This window comes from Schistocerca gregaria, chromosome 4 (genome assembly GCF_023897955.1).
Source record: "Schistocerca gregaria isolate iqSchGreg1 chromosome 4, iqSchGreg1.2, whole genome shotgun sequence".
In the NCBI taxonomy this organism is placed as follows: domain Eukaryota; kingdom Metazoa; phylum Arthropoda; class Insecta; order Orthoptera; family Acrididae; genus Schistocerca; species Schistocerca gregaria.
In genome coordinates this window covers 29,295,160-29,322,778 of record NC_064923.1, presented here as the reverse complement: position 1 = coordinate 29,322,778, position 27,619 = coordinate 29,295,160, and the positions used below count along the sequence as shown (strand labels likewise).

General features: G+C 40.8%; 1 protein-coding gene across 4 annotated transcripts in view; it reads right to left on the bottom strand.

The window, feature by feature from the left end:
• The window catches only part of LOC126267965 (testis-specific serine/threonine-protein kinase 3), a 176,776-nt gene that overhangs the window by 82,726 nt on the left and 66,431 nt on the right, over positions 1–27,619 (bottom strand). The window contains exons 2-3 of one of the 4 annotated variants that reach the window (XM_049973308.1): positions 13,110–13,180; positions 6,136–6,226 (exon numbers count right to left, since the gene is read on the bottom strand). The exons of 1 other annotated variant lie outside the window; for it this stretch is intronic. The gene's annotated coding sequence lies outside the window, so the exon portion shown is untranslated. The remainder of the gene's footprint in view (positions 1–6,135; positions 6,227–13,109; positions 13,181–27,619) is intronic. 2 more of the 4 variants (XM_049973304.1, XM_049973307.1) reach the window with 2 other exon arrangements.

The window sequence follows — 27,619 nt, the reverse complement described above, 5'->3', positions numbered from 1 at the left end:
CTGAGCAGATAAACAGAAGACGATTCCTTTGAGGTGTGATGATTCCTACGTCCACCATGGTATATCGATCTAAAATGTCTCCCTTTATCCAGGTTAATACTTCCTTTCAGCAATTTCTTTAGGTATTAGCAATGATGTAGGATCTAGAATGGTTTTCACAGATCACTGATCCTACAATGCAAATGTGTTTCATAAAAATGTTGTTTAAATTTTAGTTGCTTACTTAAAAATCCAAAAATGAACACCATCAGATTAACATGAAAATAATTAACGCAATATTTGCAAAATTTCTCTACATGCTTCCTCATATATTGTCATGGAAAGATGGAAGTTTCCTTTGATGATTTTTCCACGCATTATAGGATACGCATAGAGACCACCATTCCTCTTAAACCTTAAATGCTTCTACAAACATGCAGGCTAATTTCTCCTTCCGAAATCCTCAGTTATCTGATGAGGCACTTGTCGCTGGGTACATAGGTCCAGTTGAAAGTGGTCCGGCCCAAGCTCATTGAAGTTCATTCCAGTTGAACACTTTTTCTGCCCTAACCTGTCGGAGGTGCTAGCTTTTAGTCTCTCACATATATCAGTCCTCCACCTGCATACCACATTCTACTTGGTTAGGGATTGTCCACAGTTCTCCTATACATTATATACCATGGGAGAATTAAGAAAGAAAAGAGGAAATCTTTTCGCTTATATCACAGACGATGAAGCAAAATATTATGTTCATTACTGACAGCAAATGACATATGATATAACAAAAACCTTGCCGTTGGCGGGGACGCTTGCGTGACTCAGCGATGCAGACAGCCGTACTGTAGGTGCAACCACAACGGAGGGGTATCTGTTGAGAGGCCAGACAAACGTGTGGTTCCTGAAGAGGGGCAGCAGCCTTTTCAATAGTTGCAGGTGCAACAGTCTGGATAATTGAACTAGCCTTGTAAAATCAACCAAAACGGCCTTGCCATGCTGGTACTGCGAACAGCTGAAAGCAAGGGGAAACTACAGACATAATTTTTCCCGAGGGCATGCAGTTTACTGCATGGTTAAATAAGGATGGCGTCTTCATGAGTAAAATATTCCGGAGGTAAAATAGTTCCCCATCCGATGATCTGGGCAGGGACTACCCAGGAGGACGTCGTTATCAGGAGAAACAAAATTGGCGTACTACGGATCAGAGAGTGGAATGTCAGATCCCTTAATCGGGCACGTAGGTTAGAAAATTTAAAAAGGGAAATGGATAGGTTAAAGTTAGATATAGTGGGAGTTAGTGAAGTTCGGTGACTGGAGGAACAAGACTTCTGGGCAGGTGAATACAGGGTTATAAATACAAAATTAAATAGGGGTAATGCAGGAGTCGGTTTAACAATGGATTTTTAAAAAAAGGAACGCGGATAAGCTACTACGAACAGCATAGCGAATGAATTGTTGTAGCCAAGATAGACATGAAGCCCACGCCTACCACGGTAGTACAAGTTTATAAGCCAAATAGCTCTGCAGATGATGAAGAGATTGAAGAAATGTATGACGCGATAAAAGAAATTATTCACATAGTTAAGGGGGCCGAAAATTTAAAAGTGATGGTGGACTGGAATTCGATTGTAGGAAAAGGAAGAGAAGGAAAAGTGAATATGTACTGGGGGTTAGAAATGTAAGAGGAAGCCGCCTGGTAGAAATTTTGCACAGAGCGTGACTTAATTATAGCTAATACTTGGTTTAAGAATCATGAAAGAAGGTTGTATACGTGGAAGAGGCTTGGAGACACTGGAAGGTTCCAGATAGATTACATAATGGCAAAACAGAGATTTAGGAACCAGGTTTTAAATTGTAAGTTTCTTCCTGGGGCAGATGTGGACTCTGACCACAATTTGTTGGTTATGAACTGTAGATTAAGGCTGAAGAAACTGCAAAAAATAGGACTTAAAGAAGATGGGATCCGGATGAACTGAAAACACAAGAAGTTGTAAAGAGTTTCACAGAGAGCGTTAGGAAAAGATTGACAAGAACAGGGCAAAAAAATACAGTACAAGAAGAATGGGCACCTTTGAGATATGAAATAGTGAAGGCAGCAGACCATCAAGTAAATTAAAATACGAGGGCTAGTAGAAATCCTTGGGTAAGAGAGGAAATACTGAATTTAACTGATGAAAGGAGAAAATATAAAAATACGGTAAATGAAGCAGGTGAAAATGAATACAAAAGTCTCAAAAATGAGATCGACATGAAGTGCAAAACGACTAACCAGGGATGGTTAGAGAAATGTAAGGATGTAGAAGCATGTATCACTGGGAGTAAGATAGATACTGCCTACAGGAAAATTAAAAACACCTTTGGAGAAAAGAGAGTCACTTGTAAAAAATCTAGAGCTCAGATGGGAAACCAGACCTAAGCAAAGAAGGGAAAGCGGAAAGGTGAAAGGAGTACATAGAGGGTCTATACAAGGGCAATGTACTTGAGACCAATATTATGGAATTGGAAGAGGACGTAGATGAAGATGAGGTGGGAGAGATGATATGCGTAAAGAATTCAACAGAGCACTGAAAGAATTAAGTTGAAATAAGGCCTCAGGAGTAGACAACATTCTGTTAGAACTAGTGATAGCTATGGGAGAGCCAGCCCTGACAAAACGCTCCCATCTGGTGAGCAAGATGTATGAGACAGGCAAAATACCTCCAGGCTTCAAGAAGACTATAATAATTCCAATCCCAAAGAAAGCAAGTGTCCACAGGTGTGAAAATTACCGAACTATCAGTTTACTAAGTCATGGTTGTGAAATACTAACACGATTCTTTACAGACCAATGGAAAAACTGGTAGAAGCCAGCCTAGTTTGGATTTCGTAGAAATGTCGGGATACACGAGACATCACTGACCCTACGACTTATCTTAGAAAATATCTTGAGGAAAGGCAAACCTATGTTACTAGCATTTGTCGACTTAGGGTAATCTTTTGGCGATGTTGAGTGGAATCTCTTTCAAATTCTGAAGGTGGGGTCAAATACAGAGAGCGAACGGCTATTTACAATTTGTACAGAAACCAGATGGCAGTTATAAAAGTCGAGGGCCATGAAAGGGCAGCAGTGGTTGGGAAGGGAATGAGGCAGGGTTGTTGCCTATCCTTGATATTGAATCTGTATATTAAGCAAGAAATAAATTAAGAAATAAAAAATACGAGGGCTAGTAGAAATCCTTGGGTAAGAGAGGAAATACTGAATTTAACTGATGAAAGGAGAAAATATAAAAATGCGGTAAATGAAGCAGGTGAAAATGAATACGAAAGTCTCAAAAATGAGATCGACATGAAGTGCAAAACGGATAACGTCTACGAGGTAAATTTTTAATGCACAGTGTCTATTTAATGCTGATCCATTCTGTGATGTACACTCGAGGGAAAAAAAAAGACGCACCGTGAAGGAATTAACCAAATGCGACAGAAATTGGCAGATGAGATGTACGAGTGTAGAAAAATTAGGATTTCTGATAAACTGGATGATTTATTCAAGAGAAAGAGCTTGACAAATTGAGCAAGTCAGTAACACTTTGGTACACCTCTGGCCCTTATGCAAGCTTGGCACTGATTGACAGAGCTGTTGGATATCCTCCTGAGAGATACCATGACAAAACCTGTCCGATTGGAGCGTTAGATCGTCAAAATTCCGATCTGGGTCGTGGACTCTACCTGTAAAGCTCCAAACATTCTCAACTGGGGAGAGATCTGGGGAATTTTCTGATCAAGGTAGGGTTTGTTAAGTAAGAAAATAAGAAGTAAAAAAACTCGTTGAGTGCAGGCGGGTGGCGTTCTTTTATTGAAACGGAAGTCCAGGATGATTTGCCAGGAAAGGCAAAAAAAACGGGAAGTGGAATATCGTCGACGTCTTGCTGTGTTGTAAGGATGCCGCAGATGACAACCAAAGGGGTCCTACTATAGAAAGGGCACCCAAGACCCTCACTCCTGGCTGCCACGCTGTATAATGGGCGACAGTCAAGTTGATACCCAATGCCTGCCCATATCATCTCCAGACATGTGTTCGGCCTGGAGCCTCATGACTGGAGTAGAATTGTCATCAGTGAGGATTCCCGCCTCGGACTGAGAGCTAATGGCGAGCGAAGATGTGTCTGGACTGTCTCAGACAATGGCCGGATACCAACCTGTCTGCCTCCCACCACATGGTCCGACAGTCAGGAGTGATGATCTGGGGTGCTATTTATTTTCGTAGCAGGACACCATTGGTTGTCATCTGCAGCATCCTTACAGCACAGCGGTACATCGACGATATTCTACACCTATTTTGCTGCCCTTTATGGCAAGCCATCATAAGGTTATATTTCAGCTAGATAATGCCCACCCCTCAAGGCGAGTTGCTTGTCTTTGTTTTTGCCAAACCCTACCTTGCCCAGCAAGGTTGTGCCAGATCTCTCCCCAACGTTTAGAGCATTATGGCCAGCGCCCTGCTGCCAGCTTGCGATTTTGACTGTCCAGCGCACCAATTGGACAGAATTTGGCACAACATCTCCCAGGAGGATATCCAATACTCTAATATTCTATGCCGAGCCCAATAACTGCTTGCTCAAGGGCCAGAGGTGGACCAACAAGTCACTGACTTTCTCAATTTGATAACTTCTTTCTTTTTAATATAGCATCCACTTTTTCTCAAATTGTAATCATTTCTTTGCATGTACACATCTACTGATTTCCATACCATTTGGGTAATTTCTTCGTGGTGTATTGTTTCTGTCTTTTTCAGGTTGATAGTAATATGACAGAAACTCATCAGATACTGCAGCTACCTAAGGGCATAAAAGTTTATTTCATATGATGTTTGGTCAGTACTGGCACTATAAGTTTGTGAATCTCTTTGAACTACGCATCTGTTCCTTACTTTTCAACATTTTAATACTCTCGTTTTCAATATGTTGCTTCTCTGGCATCTAAGTTGATTCCCAGATTCTAGAAATAAATCAGTACAGCTGTTTCACTTGAGTCAGTTTGTTCATGATATCCATGTTTTGGGTATCGTATTTGTGACAGCTACTGCAGCGTAGATTGTATAAGTATGTTTACAAATGAGGTACAATGTGTCTGCGGAAACATAGGAAATTTTTGTTAACTGGCAACACCTAAAATCACAAGCAAATTTATCAAATATTTTATAGTTGCAGAGTTTGCTTCATTCTGTACAAGAATAAGGTACAGACAATTTTTGTTCTTACTGAACAGTACTGTTATTTTCAAATTGGGACTAGTCCTTTAGAACAAATTGGATCATAAGTTAATTGTCCCTTTTTTTAAAAAAAAAAAATAATTGCATTATGAGGTGCCAGGCCAGACATTAAACATTGCCATTACTGCACATTTCTGTGTAGCACAGCCTCAAATATTTATTATTCTATGTGACATGTGACGTGTGACATGTGACGTAAGTATTCAAAGTAAGCCAACTTTCTGATGCTTTCATCACCAAAATTAGCAATTACATCTAGAGGCAATGTTGTTGAACTCAAATATGTAACAAGATCTACAATATACGATTTTCAGTTCAAATTCTGCTTAATATGCACACTCAGAGATTTTGAACATTCATTTTTACGTAATTCCTTGTCCTGAGCTATATTTTTATCCGTGACAGCATACCTTCTACTGATAATATACCCTGTCTTGTACAGAATTGAATTAACTACAAGTTTTCTGAGTTGAGTGAAAGGCCATTAAAAAAAAAAAAGAAAGGGGAAGGTCAATATTTTTCTGACTGTTTCATTTATTCATAGAATCTAAAACAATCTTTAACTGCAAATTTTTATGTTGTTCCTCTTGTTATTCCGTTATTATTGGATTTCATGGTGAAGCTTGCATCTTCAGGAAATAATACTATTTCTACTGTATCAGAGATATCTGGAAGGTCATTTGTATATGTCAAGAACAGGAGACGTCCCGTACACAAATTTATGGAAGTAAATGTTTAACGTCTACCTCAAGTTTAACTTTAACAATAGTTCCCTCAATTTCTTTGTTCTTGCTCTAGTGTGACAAATACACTGTTATTCAGGGAAAATCTTAACAATAGCTGTCTTCTACATATCTATTACAGATTTCTCATTACTTCAGTGACATGTTGTTTTGAATTAGTTATCTTACCAATGAAACCTCTGTGAACTGAGTTCTCTAAGATCGGGTCTAGGAAAAATATCTCCAGGTACACACAACTTCGTGAATTTAATATTTAAATCTGAAAAAGGAGAAGACGTCATTATAAATGGATCACACCACAGTACAGGCAATAACAGATGACCAATAAATAAACTGATACAAATTGAGCGAAACTGATACTTGTATGAAGTCAGATTTCTGTGTTTCAGGATAATAAATGGAAAACATTAATGGTCTAAGTATTTACTTTCCGTGTGTGTGTAAAACAATCTTGTTCTCTGCGAGATGTGGAACCTTGTATAAATAAATATATCATGTACGTTAAATTCATTTCATGTGCCAACGTTATGTTTCAACCACTTGCACTGGTATAAATACAGAATAAGACGGTAGTGTACTGAAAGAATATAGCTGCTAGTGTATGGTGTTCAAACCTGAGCAATACCGCTGACTTCTAAATACTTTTTTAATTTTTACTGGTGGCAAATAAAAGTACTAATAAAGATGTTAATTCCTGTGGTAATAACATACTGGCCATTCCTACCGATAAACAACTGACTTCACGAATGGCAAGGGATCACTGTCTTCTTCACCTATGTGTGCTGTGATGACTAAGTTCCAACACAAAGCAAATTTATGTAATCAACGCTAATCAAAAATTCTAGAAATCTATTATTAATGCATCAGACTAACACCAATTTCTTTCCTTATTTTGATACTTTGTGCAGATACTCTTCAAACATGCTACATGGCCAAATTCATTATTTCAAGACGTACAGTCACGCAACTGATGACACTGTTGTCATGGTCTTTAGTGTGAAGACTAGTTTCATGCAGATCTCCACACTATAGTCGGATCTACGAATGATGCCAGTTCGCGCAGGTCGAGACAAGGACGGCGTTTGTATTGTTAGCGGTTCCAAGCGAAATTTTCAGTACGCGCATACACATCCTTTGCTCATGATGAAGGCATGTATCCCGCGAATTATGTCTCCCGCTTGCTTGTGTACAATTGGTTTGCCGCTCATCACTACCATCAGGCTTGACAACTCGCAACAAATGAAATAAAAATTCACTGAATTACTCGTTACGATCGCGCACAACATTCACAGCAGTCCGTTCAGAACACTCCCGAACGCCCGTTGACTGTCAGAGAATGCGTGACGTAGGAGCGCAAAACAAGCCTTAACTCGACCATCATCGTTTGCGTTGTCAGCTGTAATCTATCCCATGAAGTCTCTCTATCTCAGCATAAGTACTGCAGCCTACATCCATTTGATACTGCTTACTGTATTCAAGCCTTGGACGCGCACTATAATTTTTGCCTCTCCTCCCTTACACAGTTTTTTTCATTACCAAAATGACGATCCATTGATGTCTCAGGATGAGTCCTATAAATTGGTCCCTACTTTTTGAAACATTGTGTCATAAATTTGCTTTCCCTCCTGTTCAATTTAGTACAGCTTCACTATTTAGCCTATCCAACCTATCCACCCATCGATCTTCATTTTTCTTGCGTGGCACCAAGTTTCAAAAGCTTCTTTCCTCGTCAGTCCTGGTTTATCATCACCAGATGCGGATCCAGGGTTCACATCCAGAGGGTTTCACAGATTCGTACCATCTCCTTGCACACACCCATCTCACACGTGCAGATCCATAGTTCGGTTCTGTGGAGAAGGGCAAGGGGAGGGGTCACAGTTTGTTACTTTGTGCACCCTTGCCCCACAAATATAATATGCTGTTACCCAGATTTTAACATGCCACAGATGCCTAAAATTTTAATAATGATAATAAAATATATAACTTGTTTTCACACCTATTATATATAATCAGTGGTGGCTCATCAGTACACATTCCGTGTGTTCACAAATATTTAGATTCAGACAAGTTTGAGAGTGTGAAATTAATAACATCAGCTGCTTAACAGTTAAACTTATCAACAAATTTATACAACTAGAGCTACTGCAAGTAAAAACATGCAATGGGCAATGTTGATTGCATGGCATTTGTCGGTAGAAACTTCAGTGAAACAACTCGAGGTTCTCAGACAGCAAGCGGAAAAGGTTGGGCTTTATGTATCACTTGAAAAACGCAGTACATCACGAACATAGGTGAATGTCCTAGTACACTGCATCTGGACCACGGAGAAATCAAGGACACCAAGACGTTTAAGTACTAGGGAGAATGGCTGGAACATAATCTATCTGTAGGAACAGCACTATAAACTCGAGTCAACAAGCTAAATCTGGCATACCAGCTGACCAAGAATACTTATAATAAAAGATCTCTCTCCTTTAACACTAAACTGAAGCACTACCGGTCAGTCATCCCAACCGAGAGCTCTACGAGTACCGTGAAAGAATCACAGATGTAGCTAGGAAAAGGCGTCTAGCATTTTATGGACACATTTACAGGATGCATCGTGACACATTGACCAGCCAGCTCCTGTTACTGGCAACAGAGAAAGACCAAATCACGATGGTTGATGGTTGTGGAGAAAGATCTTCAGGAACTGGGAATAACAGAAGGAAACTTGCAGGATCAGACAATACTCAGGAAGACGCTTAGACAAAAGAGGTTCCAGGACAGACCACCAAGAAAGAAGATTGGTGGCCTCTGGACACAGGAGGAAGGAATTACACAGCGAGAGGATGACTAACTACTGGGCAAACGTCAAAGCCCACTCCAAAAGCAACAGTTAAATTTCGTGATCCTTAGTTGGCCTGCACGAAATAAGAAGAGGAATGTGTATAACCTATCTGACACATAAAGATATTGTTTTTGTGGAATTTTGTTGTTTTGTAAATAACTAAGAGCAGTTTAGGGCAATAACGAAATAATGTGTAAGCTTCTGCAACTCTTTTTTGTCTTAGTGGTAGTTTTCATGTTTTCTATTTTTTCAGAGAAATGTACAAGATCCATAAGAGATGTATTACTTTACGAATTTACTTCCAGGTTGAAAATCTTACGCTGCACCCACACAACAACTTGTACTAACTGTACCTTTGTTCAATGTTCACTTGTTGTCACGCTTGTTTGATATCGTCACTCTCCCAATCAAAGAATCTGTTTCGGAGGCCCTAGTTCCTTTGCGGGTAACTTTTCCTGGTAATTTAGGTTTCTGTTCCCAGTATGAGACTTTCAATGTGCAACAGAGTGTGCACTGACATGAAATTTCCGGACAGATTAAAGCTGTGTGCCGGACTGAGACTCGAACCGGGGACCTTTGCCTCTCGCAGGCAAGTGCTCCAACAACCGAGCTTTCCAAGCACGACTTACGACCCTTCTTTACTAACTTTTCCGTTAGTATTTAAAATAGATTCAGTATATTTCATGTTTACACTGCTCACGAAAGTCGATTCCCGAGCAGAAAAAAATCAACTCCAAACTCAAAGTGAAATGATTAAACTCAAGTAGTAATGTCTACCAACTCAAGTAGTAATGTCCACCAACAGTGTCCCTTGACTACAATACAAATGAGGCGCTGAGATCCATAAGGGCCTAAAGCACAACGCCGTCAACCACATTTAAGTGAAAATCAGTGAAACCAGTGCTGCATCTTTTCGTTAATTTCCATATATGCAATTTGGACCTACAGCACAGATAAACCTGACTCACCACAAGATCAACAGATTTCAGATGCATCAATAAATACTTCAGTCTCATAATCGATGGTGCTGTGCTTTAGGCCCTTATGATTCTCAGCTCTTCCAATGGATTACTGTACAATAAAGTTCATAATTTAATGCACAACTCAATGAGAAACTAACAAAATAGGTTCCTTGTCAGTATCATGTACTAATGTCCTATCTAATTCCACTACAGTATATAGTGAGTGAATTGGCATATCTGAGGAGTATGCTAACATCCAGCAGGATTTATGCCAAGTGAACAGAGATAAAAGTCTGCCATAGTGTACTAAAATCTGGTTACACTGACAGAAACTTCTAGCTGAGTGGCAAGAGCTAGCTGTGCAGATCGCCAAGCGTTTATGTTGTTTATCAAATCCTTATGTATTTGGTCAGTATGTCAATTACGTCACGCGAGTTGCGCATGCGGAAAAGCTCCTTAACACGTGCACAACTGAAGGTGCGCTCGTGACTGTTGCCAAATTTCACGGAGTCTAAACGAGCAGTAGCGCGGTAGATTCAAGTGCCGTATCTTTCATATTACAGCATCTATGTTACATTTAACAGCATTCAAAGAAAAACAACCAATAAAGCTGTCGAAATTTAGGGTGTTCATGTGTTCTTGTGTTCTTACACAGCAGCCGCCACTCTATATAATAGTCTATGAAACATAAGCATAATAATTTGAATAAATTATTGCTTAGCACATCAGTGTAACATGAGTTTCAAAAAACCGCAATTTAGAAAAATTTAAGTACACTCCTGGAAATTGAAATAAGAACACCGTGAATTCATTGTCCCAGGAAGGGGAAACTTAATTGACACATACCTGGGGTCAGATACATCACATGATCACACTGACAGAACCACAGGCACATAGACACAGGCAACAGAGCATGCACAATGTCGGCACTAGTACAGTGTATATCCACCTTTCGCAGCAATGCAGGCTGCTATTCTCCCATGGAGACGATCGTAGATATGCTGGATGTAGTCCTGTGAAACGGCTTGCCATGCCATTTCCACCTGGCGCCTCAGTTGGACCAGCGTTCGTGCTGGACGTGCAGACCGCGTGAGACTACGCTTCATCCAGCCCCAAACATGCTTAATGGGGGACAGATCCGGAGATCTTGCTGGCCAGGGTAGTTGACTTACACCTTCTAGAGCACGTTGGGTGGCACGGGATACATGCGGACGTGCATTGTCCTGTTGGAACAGCAAGTTCCCTTGCCGGTCTAGGAATGGTAGAACGATGGGTTCGATGACGGTTTGGATGTACTGTGCACTATTCAGTGTCCCCTCGACGATCACCAGAGGTGTACGGCCAGTGTAGGAGATCGCTCCCCACACCATGATGCCGGGTGTTGGCCCTGTGTGCATCGGTCGTATGCAGTCCTGATTGTGGCGCTCACCTGCACGGCGCCAAACACGCATACGACCATCATTGGCACCAAGGCAGAAGTGACTCTCATCGCTGAAGACGACACGTCTCCATTCGTCCCTCCATTCACGCCTGTCGCGACACCACTGGAGGCGGGCTGCACGATGTTGGGGCGTGAGCGGAAGACGGCCTAACGGTGTGCGGGACCGTAGCCCAGCTTCATGGAGACGGTTGCGAATGGTTCTCGCCGATACCCCAGGAGCAAAAGTGTCCCTAATTTGCTGGGAAGTGGCGGTGCGGTCCCCTACGGCACTGCGTAGGATCCTACGGTCTTGGCGTGCATCCGTGCGTGGCTGCGGTCCGGTCCCAGGTCGACGGGCACGTGCACCTTCCGCCGACCACTGGCGACAACATCGATGTACTGTGGAGACCTCACGCCCCACGTGTTGAGCAATTCGGCGGTACGTCCACCCGGCCTCCCGCATGCCCACTATACGCCCTCGCTCAAAGTCCGTCAACTGCACATACGGTTCACGTCCACGCTGTCGCGGCATGCTACCAGTGTTAAAGACTGCGATGGAGCTCCGTATGCCGCGGCAAACTGGCTGACACTGACGGCGGCGGTGCACAAATGCTGCGCAGCTAGCGCCATTCGACGGCCAACACCGCGGTTTCTGGTGTGTCCGCTGTGCCGTGCGTGTGATCATTGCTTGTACAGCCCTCTCGCAGTGTCCGGAGCAAGTATGGTGGGTCTGACACACCGGTGTCAATGTGTTCTTTTTTCCATTTCCAGGAGTGTATATAATTTTAAAGCCACTTGTGAAGTTCATGTTCCAAACACCTGACATAAAAACTGTAACACCAAGAGTCCTCACAACTTTGACAGTGTCATAATGTACTGTCACATTTATCAGTAATTCACTTAGCATTACCACTGTGAACATAGGACGCAATTAATGGGTATGTGAGTAAATGCAGAGTGGGGATGTGTTTCTTTCAGTCATTTCCACTTTCGTTTTGAAATATCTGTCGTTCTCTCTTTTTTCCTTAGTAGCGGATCATTCCTTTTTTGCATTGCCTTATTCAGTTTCCTGTGATCTGCCGGTCTCAAGAACAGTGTCAGGTTTGTTGTGGACACCAGATACATTCAGCCTGTGAATGAGTTGGTTCACCTGACTGACATTTTTCCTCCAGTCAATCAAGCTCCAAACCAATCTACAAGTGCAATCCATCAGGCAAGCATCTGAAAAGTATCCTGTATTAAAAATAGCTTTTAATTTTCTAGAAGCCCTTGCCATTTTCGAGAGTCTTAGTTTTCATGCTCTTTACTCTCCAAAAGTGAACTAAGAAATCTGAAAAGTGTTAAATGGAAAAACATGAACGCATTTCCATCGCAGATATTTCCATGAGTTTAAGATATCGTAATATTTCTTTCACGCAGATGAATTCTGAAAATGTTCTCACTAAATGCTATATGATCTCTTTTCGTAGCTTTTTCGTAGCTTTATTATTTAAAGAGACATCAGCTTCATCTCTTGTTTAAATGGAATTGTGGTAATTTCTGGGTCTAGTATCATAGTGCCCAAACAGACGAATTCAATCGTGCTACACTCTTCAAAATCTGACAAATAATTTTGGAGAACATAGAATGTTCAGAAGTCATGGGACACGGGCGGTTCTGGCCCAATGGGGGGCAATGTTCTCCTTAAGTGAACAAACCGACTAGAATAATTTAATGACCCTTTTGTAAACAAACTGTTCACCTGGGTGCATGTTTTGATTATTTAGGTCACAATTAACGAGCAATAACTCATGATAATTAACATAATTTATGTGCAAGACAGTGGCATGCGTCGAATGCTTTTATCTTACAGTGTTAACTGTCATCTTAATGATGATAATTTATTACATAAAAATGACACCCCCACTGCCCCCACTGTGCTGCTACTCACTCTCCTTCAATGTTCTCCCAGCATCCTGAGACTCAGTTTCAATCTGGACCTCACTGAAGCAGCAGCAGCACCTGTAAATTCATGCGATATTACAAATTTCCAGCATATCACTGCATCCAGGGGATTTGATCTAATTTTCGTGAATCTTCAGCACCCAACACTATTTTCTACTGCATGCGATACTACTTATGTCATCGTCACTAATTTTTAAGAAGATATTTGTTATCACTGAAAAAAACGTTTTCCCCCAATTTTTAAGAAAATAAACGTAATTATGGGTTTCCTGCCTAATTTTACCGATTTTTTAAGACAACACACATAAATACAGACTTCACTGCTGTTTTGTCGATTTTCAGGAAACACATGTAAAACATGTAGCTTTAAATATTGAATAACGAACGCCACCAACATACGACACTATTTACAGTTTTTAGGATTTTATCGATTTTCCCTCAGTATTCCGCAAATACCCACAGGTTTATCAAATGTTTAAGATGACACACATAAAGATGGGCTTTTCATTAAAATGTTATTGATTTTCACCCAGGATTCCGTAAAATACCTACTTTTACAATAAGCAGCAGTGAAACACGGAACTTAAATGTGTAACAACTAATACAAAGAATAACACATTGAAAAAACACAAGAATTCGTCTCACAAAATAACATTATAAAATTAAAATCAGACCCAACAAACCGATTCAGTCAAAAGTAAAAAAAAAAAACCTTTGAAAAATATAAACATCATACTGGATAACACAGAGAAGAGAAAGCTGACGCATTCTGTCCTCTGGAGACAACCAAAGGTCCACAAACGGAATCTTCCTGTGAAGCCAATACTAGGACATCGCTCACTTACAAGTTTTCCGGATACATGTTAAAATTACTGTCTGAAAATTTCAAAGTACAAAAAGATGGAACCATTAAAAACACTGCACAGCTTATACCACAAATAAAAAGATATAATAATCCCAGACGCAGCAACACTCCACTCATTTGATATAGAAAGCATGTCTCCTTCTTCTTCTTGTGCTTCGTTATGACCCTTCAGGATCATGCGTGGCTTGTTTTGTACGTCTTTTTTCTTCCCAATACCTTTTCATTCTCTTGCTTCTTCTGCTAAGGCAACTTTGATTTTGGTGTCCGGTCACCTGCGACCATCTACCAACCCATTATACTTCTCCCTGTCCTGTACTACAATCTACAGATTCCTTTCTCTCAAAATTTTCCGCTCATCCTTTTTCAATTCTATACAAGCTCTCTTGCCGAGTGTGATTGTTTATGATGCATACAGAGCAGCATTTCTTACAGTTGCTGTGTAATGTCGCAATTTGGCATACCGTGACAGATTTTTCTTGCCACCACACACTGAAGCTTCTGCAAAAGCTGTGCCCTGTCTACTGCGCTATTATCGCTCTGGATGCCACCAGTTATCTTCTCCCCCAAATAACGAAAACTGTTGACTTTCTCAACCAAAAAAAAAAAATGTTCAAATGGCTCTGAGCACTATGGGACTTAACTTCTCAGGTCATCAGCCCCTAGAACTTAGAACTACATAAACCTAACTAACAGAAGGACATCACACACATCCATGCCCGAGGCAGGATCCGAACCTGCGACAGTAGCGGTCCCGCGGTTCCAGACTATAGCGCCTAGAACCGCACGGCCACCCGGCCGGCCTTTCTCAACCACTTGGCCATCTATCCTCCAGTTAGACTCAGCATTCAATGCCATGGTCTTCTTATATGCAGTCTACAGTCCCACCTTTTCTGCTGGCTCGGCTAGATTTTTCCTGCTGCCTTTGCCTATTCTTCTGTCTGATTTAAGAGTGCCATGTCATCTGCGAATGCCAGGCACTACACTGCTGCATTATGTTTCACCTTGTACACTATTTGCACACCTTTGATCTTCATGTTACTATCTAGTTGTCTCCACTGTCTGACTACTTCATCCAAAACCAGGTTAAATAAAATTGGTAACAGTCCATCCCATTGCCAGACTCCTGTTTTTGTTTCAAAGCTGTATGACAGCGTACTGGGATGCCTAACCTTCACACTAGTGTCGCTTAACGTTTCCATCACTACTGCATGTGTTGCAATCTCTCTATCTTCTAACACATCAAGCAGAGTACTTCTGTTAACTGAATCACAGGCCTTTTGGAAGTCAAGATATGTCACTGTTATCTTTTGTCCTTTTTTGTGTCTGTGTTCTATTAGCCTTTTTATTCCAAATATCTGTTGTGTACAGTTCCTCGCTTTTTTTAAAAACCACACTGGTACTCTCCTACTGTCAGCCCCACTTGTTCTTCAACTCTGTTCTGCAAGATTCTCGACAAAACCTTGTACCCTATGTTTAAGCGAGAGAGTACCCTGTAGTTATCCAGTACTTTCTTGCCCCCGTTCTTGTGTAGTGGTATTATAATGGCTTCTTTCCAGTCTAAGGGTATTTTCTTATTTCTCCAGATATCCATTATGATGTTGTACATATTTCTTTCTATTTCAGGCGCACCCCACTTGATCTCTTCAGCACAGATGTCCGCCAATATACCATTACCATAACCAATAAGAAATCATAGATCAGAAACTGAAAACTTATAGTCAACTCCCTGATGAAAAGATTAAAGGAATATGCATATTAATAAAACTCATAACAGAAACAATATTACTTGCAGTTCAATAATGAATTTTATTTACAAGAAGAAGGTTTAGCATTGGTGTCCCCAGTTAGCAAATATCTTTGTAAACCACAGTGAACAGGTCATTTTCTCAAAAACAGTACCAAAAGAACACAACATATTATACTGGTTCAGGTATATGAATGACATCCTTTGCTTAATAGATGAACTACAAACAAAATTTGAGGAACTACATACTGACATCAACCAGCTGCATAAAAATATAAAATTCACAACTGAAAGAAAACACAATAGCCAAATTAATTTTCTGGATATATTACAAAACAAAACAGGAAGCATATGTTTGAAATTTACCATAAATCCACAGCAATGGGCATTGTCATTCCCCAATCCTCGAACTACCCACACTCACAAAAGCAAGCAGAACTTCGACACATGTTCCATACACTCAAGAAAGAAAACTACAAAAAGAACTTGACATAATAATGCAGATGGCACAAAACAATGGTTACAATAGTAACATAGTTACAAAGCTAAACAACAAAATCAAAAGCAGAAAGCACCAAACCATCAGAACCACACACAAACCCTCAGTACCAAAACAACTAAATAGAATAATCAGAAAAATATGAATGGAACAACAAGATGGTGCTCAGTGATATACAACCACAAACTCACACATAAAATCACCAACATTTTCAAAAGACAGGGAATAAACAAAGCATATACAACAGACAGTTGTGTACAAAAATACACGCCAAAACTGACAAAAGCAGGTATATATCAACTACAGCGGCACACTTCTGACAACAGATATATAGGGCAAACAGGTAGAACATTTAATGTTAAATACATCATGAGCCTGGAAGTATGGGACAAACTACTCCACATTTTCAGAACACCTAAGAGAACAAAACCACAAACAAACCGCTACAGAAGAAGACATGAAAATAATTAGAATCAAAAATAAAAACACCTCCTTACTCTGCAAGAAAATTACCACATACAGAAAACCAAATCAGAAATGAAAACCCTGTTTAATGATCATGTACACGTGCCAAACAATTGGTTGTTTACACTAATATAAGAAATAATGGAACAATACTCTAAAAGATGATAATAATAATAATAATAGCAGCCAACATCTTTTCACTTACTTGTCCATGAACACCTCCATAGAACATTTAAACTAAAACTCAAATTAGCTGATCGCCAAACCTTTCAACCACTCTCTAACAGCTTCTAGATTCATATTCAACACTGTACAACTAGAACCAGCAACCCCCGCTCCCACTCACCCTTACCCTCCCCCCACCCACAATAAAAAAAGAATATACACACTCTTCAGCTCTCTACCTCTCTCTCTCTCTCTCTCTCTCTCTCTCTCTCTCACACACACACACACACACACACACACATACACATACGCAGATGTAAACATCATGAATAGACGTTAGTTTTCAACTTATACTTCGTTAGGTTGGCAACATGTAGGTGGACAGAGCAAACAGGAGGAACATATAATGAAATCACAATATTTTCGTTGTTAAAAGCACAATGTTGAAACAAACAGCTATAACTAGTTGCAAAAGAAAAATAGTGCACCGCAAAGAAGAGGAAAACATGATGAAGAGTGTGAAAGAAAAAATTCGGAATACAAAACAGTGCTTAAGTTTAGGAAATAAAGTGGCAGCGCGACCTCCAGGCCAGATGAGAGGAAATGCAGATGCCAAAAAAATATCCCAATCAAGATGCCTTAAAGTAAGAATAAGGCGAAACGCATCTGGGGAAATAAATTAAGTTGCAGCAAGAAACAAGTATTTCTGTGCTTGCTGCGAAGAATGGCCAGGTAAACAAACTTGTTAAAAAATCTACGTCTGTTATCAACATCAAAGAGTTGTAGCTGAATACTACAACTTTATTCACAGGACATTATCTACAAATCAAAACTGTAAATTAAGTTCATCCATTTATACGTTGACCAATGTCACAGAAAAATGTGGCTTCTTATTTACAGAGAAAACAAAAGACTAAACTTCTGTTGCTGAAAAACCTTCGTTTTAGTCCCTGATTTTTTAATTGCACCCACTTCGCAAAAAGATGCGCCCAGCCAAGTCATAGAGCCCTCCTAATTCTATTGAAATCCCATAATGCTGCGAACCCACTGTTCCGTTAGTTAAAGGGCTTTCTAGGTTTCCATCTGTCACTGGCTATGAAAAAAGCTAGCACCCTAACGTACAGGGAGAAATTCACATCTATTGTGCTGCTGAAGTCCAGACACTTTTTCTGTTGGTACTGCTTCTAATGATTTGTAGTCAGTCACTTAATAGAACAGTAGCAAGTCACTTTTAACATTTTAGATACAATAGCTACATTTATCTACATTCAGATTCAGCTCCCACCAGCTCGGAGTCCTCTGTAAATCGATGTATCCTACCGGTATCGTAAGCCTGCTATAGACAGGAGCCTACATCTACATACATATTCCACAAACCAATGTGGACTGTCATAACAGTATTGTCGATTTTTTCGTTCCTACTGGACTAACACACGTACACTATGTGATCAAAAGTATTCGGACACCCCCAAAAATTACGTTTTTCATATTAGGTACATTGTGATGCCATCTACTGCCAAGTACTCCGTATCAGCGAACTCAGCAGTCATTAGACATCGTGAGAGAGCAGAATGGGGCGCTCGGCGGAACTCACAGACTTCGAACGTGGTCAGGTGACTGGGTGTCACTTGTGTCATACACCTGAACGCGAGATTTCCACACTCCTAAACATCCCTAGGTCCACTGTTTCCGATGTGGTAGTGAAGTGGAAACGTGAAGGGACACGTACAGCACAAAAGCGTACAGGCAGACCTCGTCTGTTGACTGACAGAGACCGCCGAGAGTTGAAGAGGGTCGTAATGTGTAATAGACAGACACCTATCAAGACCACCAAACAGGAATTCCAAACTGCATCAGGATCCACTGAAAGTACTATGACAGTTGGGAGGGAGGTGAGAAAACTTGGATTTCAAGGTCGAGTGGCTGCTCATAAACCACACATCACGGCGGTAAATGCCAAATGACGCTTGGCTTTGTGTAAAGAGCGTAAACATTGGACGACTGAACAGTGGAAAAACTTTGTGTAGAGTGACGAAACTCGGTACACAATGTGGCGATCCGATGGCAGGGTGTGGGTGCGGTGAATGGTTAGTGAACGTATCTGCCAGCGTTTATAGTGCCAACAGTAATATTCGGAGACGGTGGTGTTATCGTGTGGTCGTGTTTTTTCATGGAGGGGCCTTGTACCCCTTGTTGTTTTGCATGGCACTATCAACAGACCTACACTGATGTTTTAAGCACCTTCTTGCTTCCCACTGCTGAAGAGCAATTCGGGGATGGCGATTGCGTCTTTCAACACGATCGAGCACCTGTTCGTAATGCACGTCCTGTGGCGGAGTGGTTGCGACAGTAAGATCCCTGTAATGGACTGGCCTGCACAAAGTCCTGACCTGAATCCTATAGAAGACTTTTGGGATGTTTTGGAACGCCAACTTCGTGCCAGGCTCACCGAACGACATCGATACTCGTCCTCAGTTCAGCAGTCCGTGAAGAATGGGCTGCCATTCCCCAAGAAACTTTACAGCACCTGATTGAAAGTATGCCTGCCAGACTAATTAATGATACGAATACTTACCATTTCTCATACAAACTGATGAAGTTTTGTTAATGAGAATTGCTTCATTAACTAACGTGCCTAGTACATGACGACCCTTAAGCTTTCATAGTTTGAAAAACCATGCTCATTAATTATTAATTACGTGAAGCACAACAAATTATAACTCTTTGAATAACAAATGTGCTTTGATAAGTCGTCTTTTGACCTACTCAAAAGTATAATTAGCTGTGCAAATGACAACACAACATTAAATTCAAGTTCAACCACTTTCTCATAATAAGTCAGGACACTCGGAATTAAATTCACTAGGGTAGGATTCCTGTCCAGGTTTGTGATTTGGGATAATCACGCGTGTAAGATAGAGTTTTTATCAACACGGCAATTGTTGTTGTTGTTGTTGTCTTCAGTCCTGAGACTGGTTTGATGCAGCTCTCCATGCTACTCTATCCTGTGCAAGCTGCTTCATCTCCCAGTACCTACTGCAACCTACATCCTTCTGAATCTGCTTAGTGTACTCATCTCTCGGTCTCCCTCTACGATTTTTACCCTCCACGCTGCCCTCCAATGCTAAATTTGTGATCCCTTGATGCCTCAAAACATGTCCTACCAACCGATCCCTTCTTCTAGTCAAGTTGTGCCACAAACTTCTCTTTTCCCCAATCCTATTCAATACTTCCTCATTAGTTACGTGATCTATCCACCTTATCTTCAGTATTCTTCTGTAGCACCACATTTCGAAAGCTTCTATTCTCTTCTTGTCCAAACTATTTATCGTCCATGTTTCACTTCCATGCATGGCTACACTCCAAACAAATACTTTCAGAAACGACTTCCTGATACATAAATCTATATTCGATGTTAACAAATTTCTCTTCTTCAGAAACGCTTTCCTTGCCATTGCCAGTCTACATTTTATATCCTCTCTACTTCGACCATCATCAGTTATTTTACTTCCTAAATAGCAAAACTCCTTTACTACTTTAAGTGTCTCATTTCCTAATCTAATTCCCTCAGCATCACCCGATTTAATTTGACTACATTCCATTATCCTCGTTTTGTTTTTGTTAATGTTCATCTTACATCGTCCTTTCAAGACACTGTCCATTCCGTTCAACTGCTCTTCCAAGTCCTTTGCCGTCTCTGACAGAATTACAATGTCATCGGCGAACCTCAAAGTTTTTACTTCGTCTCCATGAATTTTAATACCTACTCCGAATTTTTCTTTTGTTTCCTTTACTGCTTGCTCAATATACAGATTGAATAACATTGGGGAGAGGCTGCAACCCTGTCTCACTCCTTTCCCAACCACTGCTTCCCTTTCATGCCCCTCGACTCTTATGACTGCCATCTGGTTTCTATACAAATTGTAAATAGCCTTTCGCTCCCTGTATTTTACCCCTGCCACCTTTAGAATTTGAAAACGATATTCCAGTCAACATTGTCAAAAGCTTTCTCTAAGTCTACAAATGCTAGAAACGTAGGTTTGCCTTTTCTTAATCTTTCTTCTAAGACTAGTCGTAATGTCAGTATTGCCTCACGTGTTCCAACATTTCGACGGAATCCAAACTGATCCTCCCCGAGGTCCGCATCTACCAGTTTTTCCATTCGTCTGTAAAGAATTCGCGTTAGTATTTTGCAGCCGTGGCTTATTAAACTGATAGTTCGGTAATTTTCACATCTGTCAGCACCTGCTTTCTTTTGGATTGGAATTATTATATTCTTCTTGAAGTCAGAGGGTATTTCGCCTGTCTCATACATCTTGCTCACCAACGGGTAGAGTTTTGTCATGACTGGCTCTCCCAAAGCCGTCAGTAGTTCTAATGGAATGTTGTCTACTCCGGGGGCCTTGTTTCGACTCAGGTCTTTCAGTGCTCTGTCAAACTCTTCACGCAGTATCGTATCTCCCATTTCGTCTTCATCTACATCCTCTTCCATTTCCATAATATTGTCCTCAAGTACATCGCCCTTGTATAAACCTTCTATATACTCCTTCCACCTTTCTGCCTTCCCTTCTTTCCTTAGATCTGGGTTTCCATCTGAGCTCTTGATATTCATACAAGTGGATTTCTTTTCTCCAAAGGTCTCTTTAATTTTCCTGTGGGCACTATGTATCTTATCCCTAGTGAGATAAGCCTCTGCATCTTTACATTTGTCCTGTAACCATTCCTGCTTAGCCGTTTTGCGCTTCCTGTCGATCTCATTTTTGAGACGTTTGTATTCCTTTTTGGGTTCTTCATTGACTGCATTTTTATATTTTCTCCTTTTATCAATTAAGTTCAATATTTCTTCTGTTACCCAAGGATTTCTAGCAGCCCTCGTCTTTGTACCAACTTTATCCTCTGGTGCCTTCACTACTTCATCCCTCAGAGCTACCCATTCTTCTTCTACTGTATTTCTTTCCCCTATTCCTGTCAACTGTTCCCCTATGCTCTCCCTGAAACTCTGTACAACCTCTGGTTCTTTCAGTTTATCCAGATCCCATCTCCTTAATTTCCCACATTTTTGCAGTTTCTTCAGTTTTAATCTACAGGTCATAACCAACAGATTGTGGTCAGAGTCCACATCTGCCCCTGGAAATGTCTTACAACTTAAAACCTGGTTCCTAAATCTCTGTCTTACCATTATATAATCTGTCTGATACCTTTTAGTATCTCCAGGGTTCTTCCACGTATACAACCTTCATTCATGATTCTTAAACCAAGTGTTAGCTATGATTAAGTTGTGCTCTGTGCAAAATTCTACTAGGCGTCTTCCTCTTTCATTTCTTAGCCCCAATCCATATTCACCTACTATGTTTCCTTCTCTTCCTTTTCCTACACTCGAATTCCAGTCACCCATTACTATTAAATTTTCGTCTCCCTTCACTATCTGAATAATTTCTTTTATTTCATCGTACATTTCTTCAATTTCTTCATCATCTGCAGAGCTAGTTGGCATATAAACTTGTACTACTGTAGTAGGTGTGGGCTTCGTATCTATCTTGGCCACAATAATGCGTTCACTATGCTGTTTGTAGTAGCTTACCCGCATTCCTATTTTCCTATTCATTATTAAACCTACTCCTGCATTACCCCTATTTGATTTTGTGTTTATAGCCCTGTAGTCACCTGACCAGAAGTCTTGTTCCTCCTGCCACCGAACTTCACTAATTCCCACTATATCTAACTTTAACCTATCCATTTCCCTTTTTAAATTTTCTAACCTACCTGCCCGATTAAGGGATTACACGCTCCGATCCGTAGAACGCCAGTTTTCTTTCTCCTGATAACGACATCCTCCTGAGTAGTCCCCGCCCGGAGATCCGAATGGGGGACTATTTTACCTCCGGAATATTTTACCCAAGAGGATGCCATCATCATTTAATCATACAGTAAAGCTGCATGTCCTCGGGAAAAATTACGGCTGTAGTTTTCCCTTGCTTTCAGCCGTTCGCAGTACCAGCACAGCAAGGCCGTTTTGGTTAATGTTGCAAGGCCAGATCAGTCAATCATCCAGACTGTTGCCCCTGCAACTACTGAAAAGGCTGCTGCCCCTCTTCAGGAACCACACGTTTGTCTGGCCTCTCAACAGATACCCCTCCGTTGTGGTTGCACCTACGGTACGGCCATCTGTATCGCTGAGGCACGCAAGCCTCCCCACCAACGGCAAGGTCCATGGTTCATGGGGGTAGGACACGGCAATTATTATTATAAAATCAACCAAATTTCACAAATACCTGGTCCATTTACAAAGTGTCAACTATAAACAATTTAGTGGAAGGCTGGTGGTACTGGTGGCGTAATTTACAGTGGCTATTAACCTGGCGACGTTGCAGTTATAGCAATACTGTTAGCCTTGTCCTGCTACATATCTTCTTGGTGTCGGAATTGTACTTACAAGGCCAGAAACCATGCCATGATAATGGTATCACCGAAATTAACATCCGAGGCCCATAAATGCTGCCCTTAAACTCTTCTGGCCTCAAAACTCCAGGAATATGAGCCACTATGATCCGCTACTGCTAGCAAGGTGTTAACCACAGCACTGCTCAGCCCAGACTCCTTACTCGCCACAAAGGACGAGTTGCCACTTGCGCACCAACCACACACCTTTTCCACTCCACCAGGCTACTTCCGTAGCTGTGTTGCTTCCTCACGTCTTTTCCTTTCAACCCTATTTCCCTAACTATGGGCCAAGTCATTTACAGTACATTACATAACAATTATTCCATTAGTTATTTAAATCCACAAGCATAATTTAAACAACTGAAATATGTATACATAGTCAAAGAATTTTCATGACAGATACAACATTATGCATAAGCAATACTAGAAATTGACATAGAAATATCGATACAGATACGAAATAGGTCAAAACAGGTGTTTCAAGATGTTTGCAGATAATGGAATTTTCTTCAAGAAGATGGGAAGACCTTCGGCGGAGGTGGTAGCTGAAATGAACGTAACTAGATCCACTCCGCAGCAATAGGACCAGGAACCCGAGGGAACAGGGTATGTACAGAGGCATATAGATCACCGTTTTTACTCAATAATTACTTGTGTGAGTCCAGTAGGAACAAAAAAATCGACAATACTGTTATGACATAGTCCACATATATGTATGTAGATGTAGGCTCCTGTCTACAGCATGCTTACGATACCGGTAGGATACATCGATTTACAGAGGACTCCGCCGGCCGGTGTGGCCGAGCGGTTCTAGGCGCGTCGGTCTAGAGCCGTGCGACCGCTACGGCCGTGGTTCGAATCCTGGTTCGGGCGTGGATGTGTGTGATGTCCTTAGGTTTAAGTAGTACTAAGTTCTAGGGGACTGATGACCTCAGATGTTACGTCCCATAGTCTCAGAGCCATTTTTGAACAGACGACTCCGAGCAGGTGGGAGCTGAATCTGGATGTAGATAAATTAAACTATTATACCTAAATTAGGCAAAGTGACCTGCTACTGTTCTATTAAGTGAGTGACTAAATCATTAGAAGCAGTACCAACGGAAAAAGTATCTGGACACAGCTCCATGGCTGTGAATTTGTTCCTATATGTTAGGGTGCTATTTTTTTCTAGTTGTCATAGCTCTCTACATAGCCAGTAACAGGTGGAGGCCTAGAAAGCCTTTTAAATACTAGAGAAGCGGTGTCGTAATATTATAAGATTTCAAGAGAATTAGTGAGGCTCTGTGACTTGGCTGGGGCATCTGGGGCCAGCCTTACTCGTCAAAATCAGGTAGAACAAAATTTAGGTATATTGCAGAGTACGGGGTGAAAATCGATAACAATTTAACGTAAAGTCCGTATTAACGTGTGTCGCATAGAAATTGAGAAAATTATAGATTTGTGACAATATTAGGGGAGAGCGATACTCTCACAGCAGACGATCTCTATACCATTTCTTCTAACTGCTGTGAGCAAACATGTTATTCCTTCCCTCATATGTCTTGTAAAGTGATTGCAATGTGGAATTTAAAGGCTACAACGAAGATTTTTACTGAGAGACATTCAGCAACAGAAGTTTAGTCTTTTGCTTTCACTATAAATAAGAGACCACATTCTTTTGTGAATTTTTTGAGCCCATACATGGATGGAGGAAATTTACTTTGTTGATTCGTGGATAAACTCCAATGAAGAAAGTTGTAACACTGCTCTGCACCTGAAAAATTTTGATCGACAGACAGACACTGCATCGTTGTTACAGTGTATTTTAGTGCGCCTTCTTGGAGAGTTGTTGTTGTTGTAGTCTTCAGTCCTGACACTGGTTTGATGCAGCTCTCCATGCTACTCTATCCTGTGCAAGCCTCTTCATCTCCCAGTACCTACTGCAACTTACATCCTTCTGAATCTGCTTAGGTTATCCATCTCTTGGTCTCCCTCTACGATTTTTACCCTCCACGCTGCCCTCCAATACTAAATTGGTGATCCCTTGATGCCTCAGAACATGTCCTACCAACCGATCCCTTCTTCTGGTCAAGTTTTGCCACAAACTTCTCTTCTCCCCAATCCGATTCAATACTTCCTCATTAGTTACGTGATCTACCCATCTAATCTTCAGCACTCTTCTGTAGCACCACATTTCGAAAGCTTCTATTCTCTTCTTGTCCAAACTATTTATCGTCCATGTTTCGCTCCCATTCATAGCTACAGTCCATACAAATACTTTCAGAAATGACTTCCTGACACTTAAATCTATACTCGATGTTAATAAATTTCTCACCTTCAGAAACGCTTTCCTTGCCATTGCCAGTCTACATTTTATATCCTCTCTACTTCGACCATCATCACTTATTTTGCTCCCCAAATAGCAAAACTCCTTTTCTCATTTACTAATCTAATTCTCTCAGCATCACCCGACTTAATTAGACTACATTCCATTATCCTCGATTTTTTTTTCTTGATGTTCATCTTATATCCTCCTTTCAAGACACTATCCATTCCGTTCAACTACTCTTCCAAGTCCTTTGCTGTCTCTGACAGAATTACAATGTCATCGGCGAAGTTTTTATTTCTTCTCCATGGATTTTAATACCTACTCCGAATTTTTCTTTTGTTTCCTTCACTTCTTGCTCAATATACAGATTGAATAACATCGGGGAGAGACTACAACCCTGTCTCACTCCATTCCCAACCACTGCCTCCCTTTCATGTCCCTCGACTCTTATAACTGCCATCTGGTTTCTGTACAAATTTTAAATTGCCTTTCGCTCCCTGTATTTTACTCCTGCCACCTTTAGAATTTGAAAGAGAGTATTCCAGTCAACATTGTCAAAAGCTCTCTCTAAGTCTACAAATGCTAGAAACGTAGGTTTGCCCTTCCTTAATCTAGCTTCTAAGATAAGTCGTAAGGTCAGTATTGACTCACGTCTTCCAACATTTCTACAGAATCCAAACTGATCTTCCCTGAGGTCGTCTTCTACTAGTTTTTCCATTCGTCTGTAAAGAATTCGCGTTAGTATTTTGCAGCCGTGGCTTATTAAACTGATAGTTCAGTAATTTTCACATCTGTCAACACCTGCCTTCTTTGGAATTGGAATTCTTATATTCTTCTTGAAGTCTGAGGGTATTTCGCCTGTCTCATACAACTTGCTCACCAGATGGTAGAGTTTTGTCAGGACTGGCTCTCCCAAGGCCGTCAGTAGTTTCAATGGAATGTTGTCTACTCCAGGGGCCTTGTTTCGACTCACGTCTTTCAGTGCTCTGTCAAACTCTTCACGCAGTATCTATCTCCCATTTCATCTTCATCTACATCCTCTTCCATTTCCATAATATTGTCCTCAAGTACATCGCCCTTGTATAGACCCTCTATATACTCCTTCCACCTTTCTGCTTCCCTTCTTTGCTTAGAACTGGGTTTCCATATGAGCTCTTGATGTTCACACAAGTGGTTCTCTTATCTCCAAAGGTATCTTTAATTTTCCTGTAGGCAGTATCTATCTTACCCCTAGTGAGATAAGCCTCTATATCCTTACATTTGTCCTCTAGCCATGCCTGCTTAGCCATTTTGCACTTCCTGTCGATCTCATTTTTGAGACGTCTGTATTCCTTTTTGCCTGGTTCATTTACTGCATTTTTATACTGCATTTTTATGCAGAGTATGGGGTGAAAGTCGATAACATTTTAACGAAGAGCCCATATTAACGTGTGCTGCATAGAAATTTATAAAATTATAGGTGTTTGCGAAATACTGAGGGAAAATCTATAAAATTTCCCTAAGAACTGTAAATAGTGTCATATATTGGTGGTGTTAGTTATTGAAAATTTAAAGCTATTTTTTCCTGAAATCTATAAAATGGCAGCGAAATCCTTATCATGTGTGTTGTCTTAAAAAAATGGTAAAATTAATCACGAGACCCATATTTACATGAATTTTCTTAAAAAGTGGAGGAAAATCAGTAAAATAGCAATGACATATACATCATCTTAAAAATTAGCCACGAAGCCATAAATAGCAGAAAATAGTGTGGGTGATGAACTGCCATGAAAGCCAGGTCAATACCACTGGGAGCTATGTTACGCTGGAAATTGGCAATCTCGCCTGAATTTACAGATGCTGTTGCAGCTCTGCTCCAATGAGGTTCAGATTAAAAATGAGTCTCGGGATGCTGGAAAACAATAAGGAGGGATGGGGGGGGTTGTGGTGGAGGTGTGGCCAATAGCAGCACATTGGCGCAGTGGAGGTCTCATATTTTTTTAGTCATAAATTACCATAACTGAAAATGA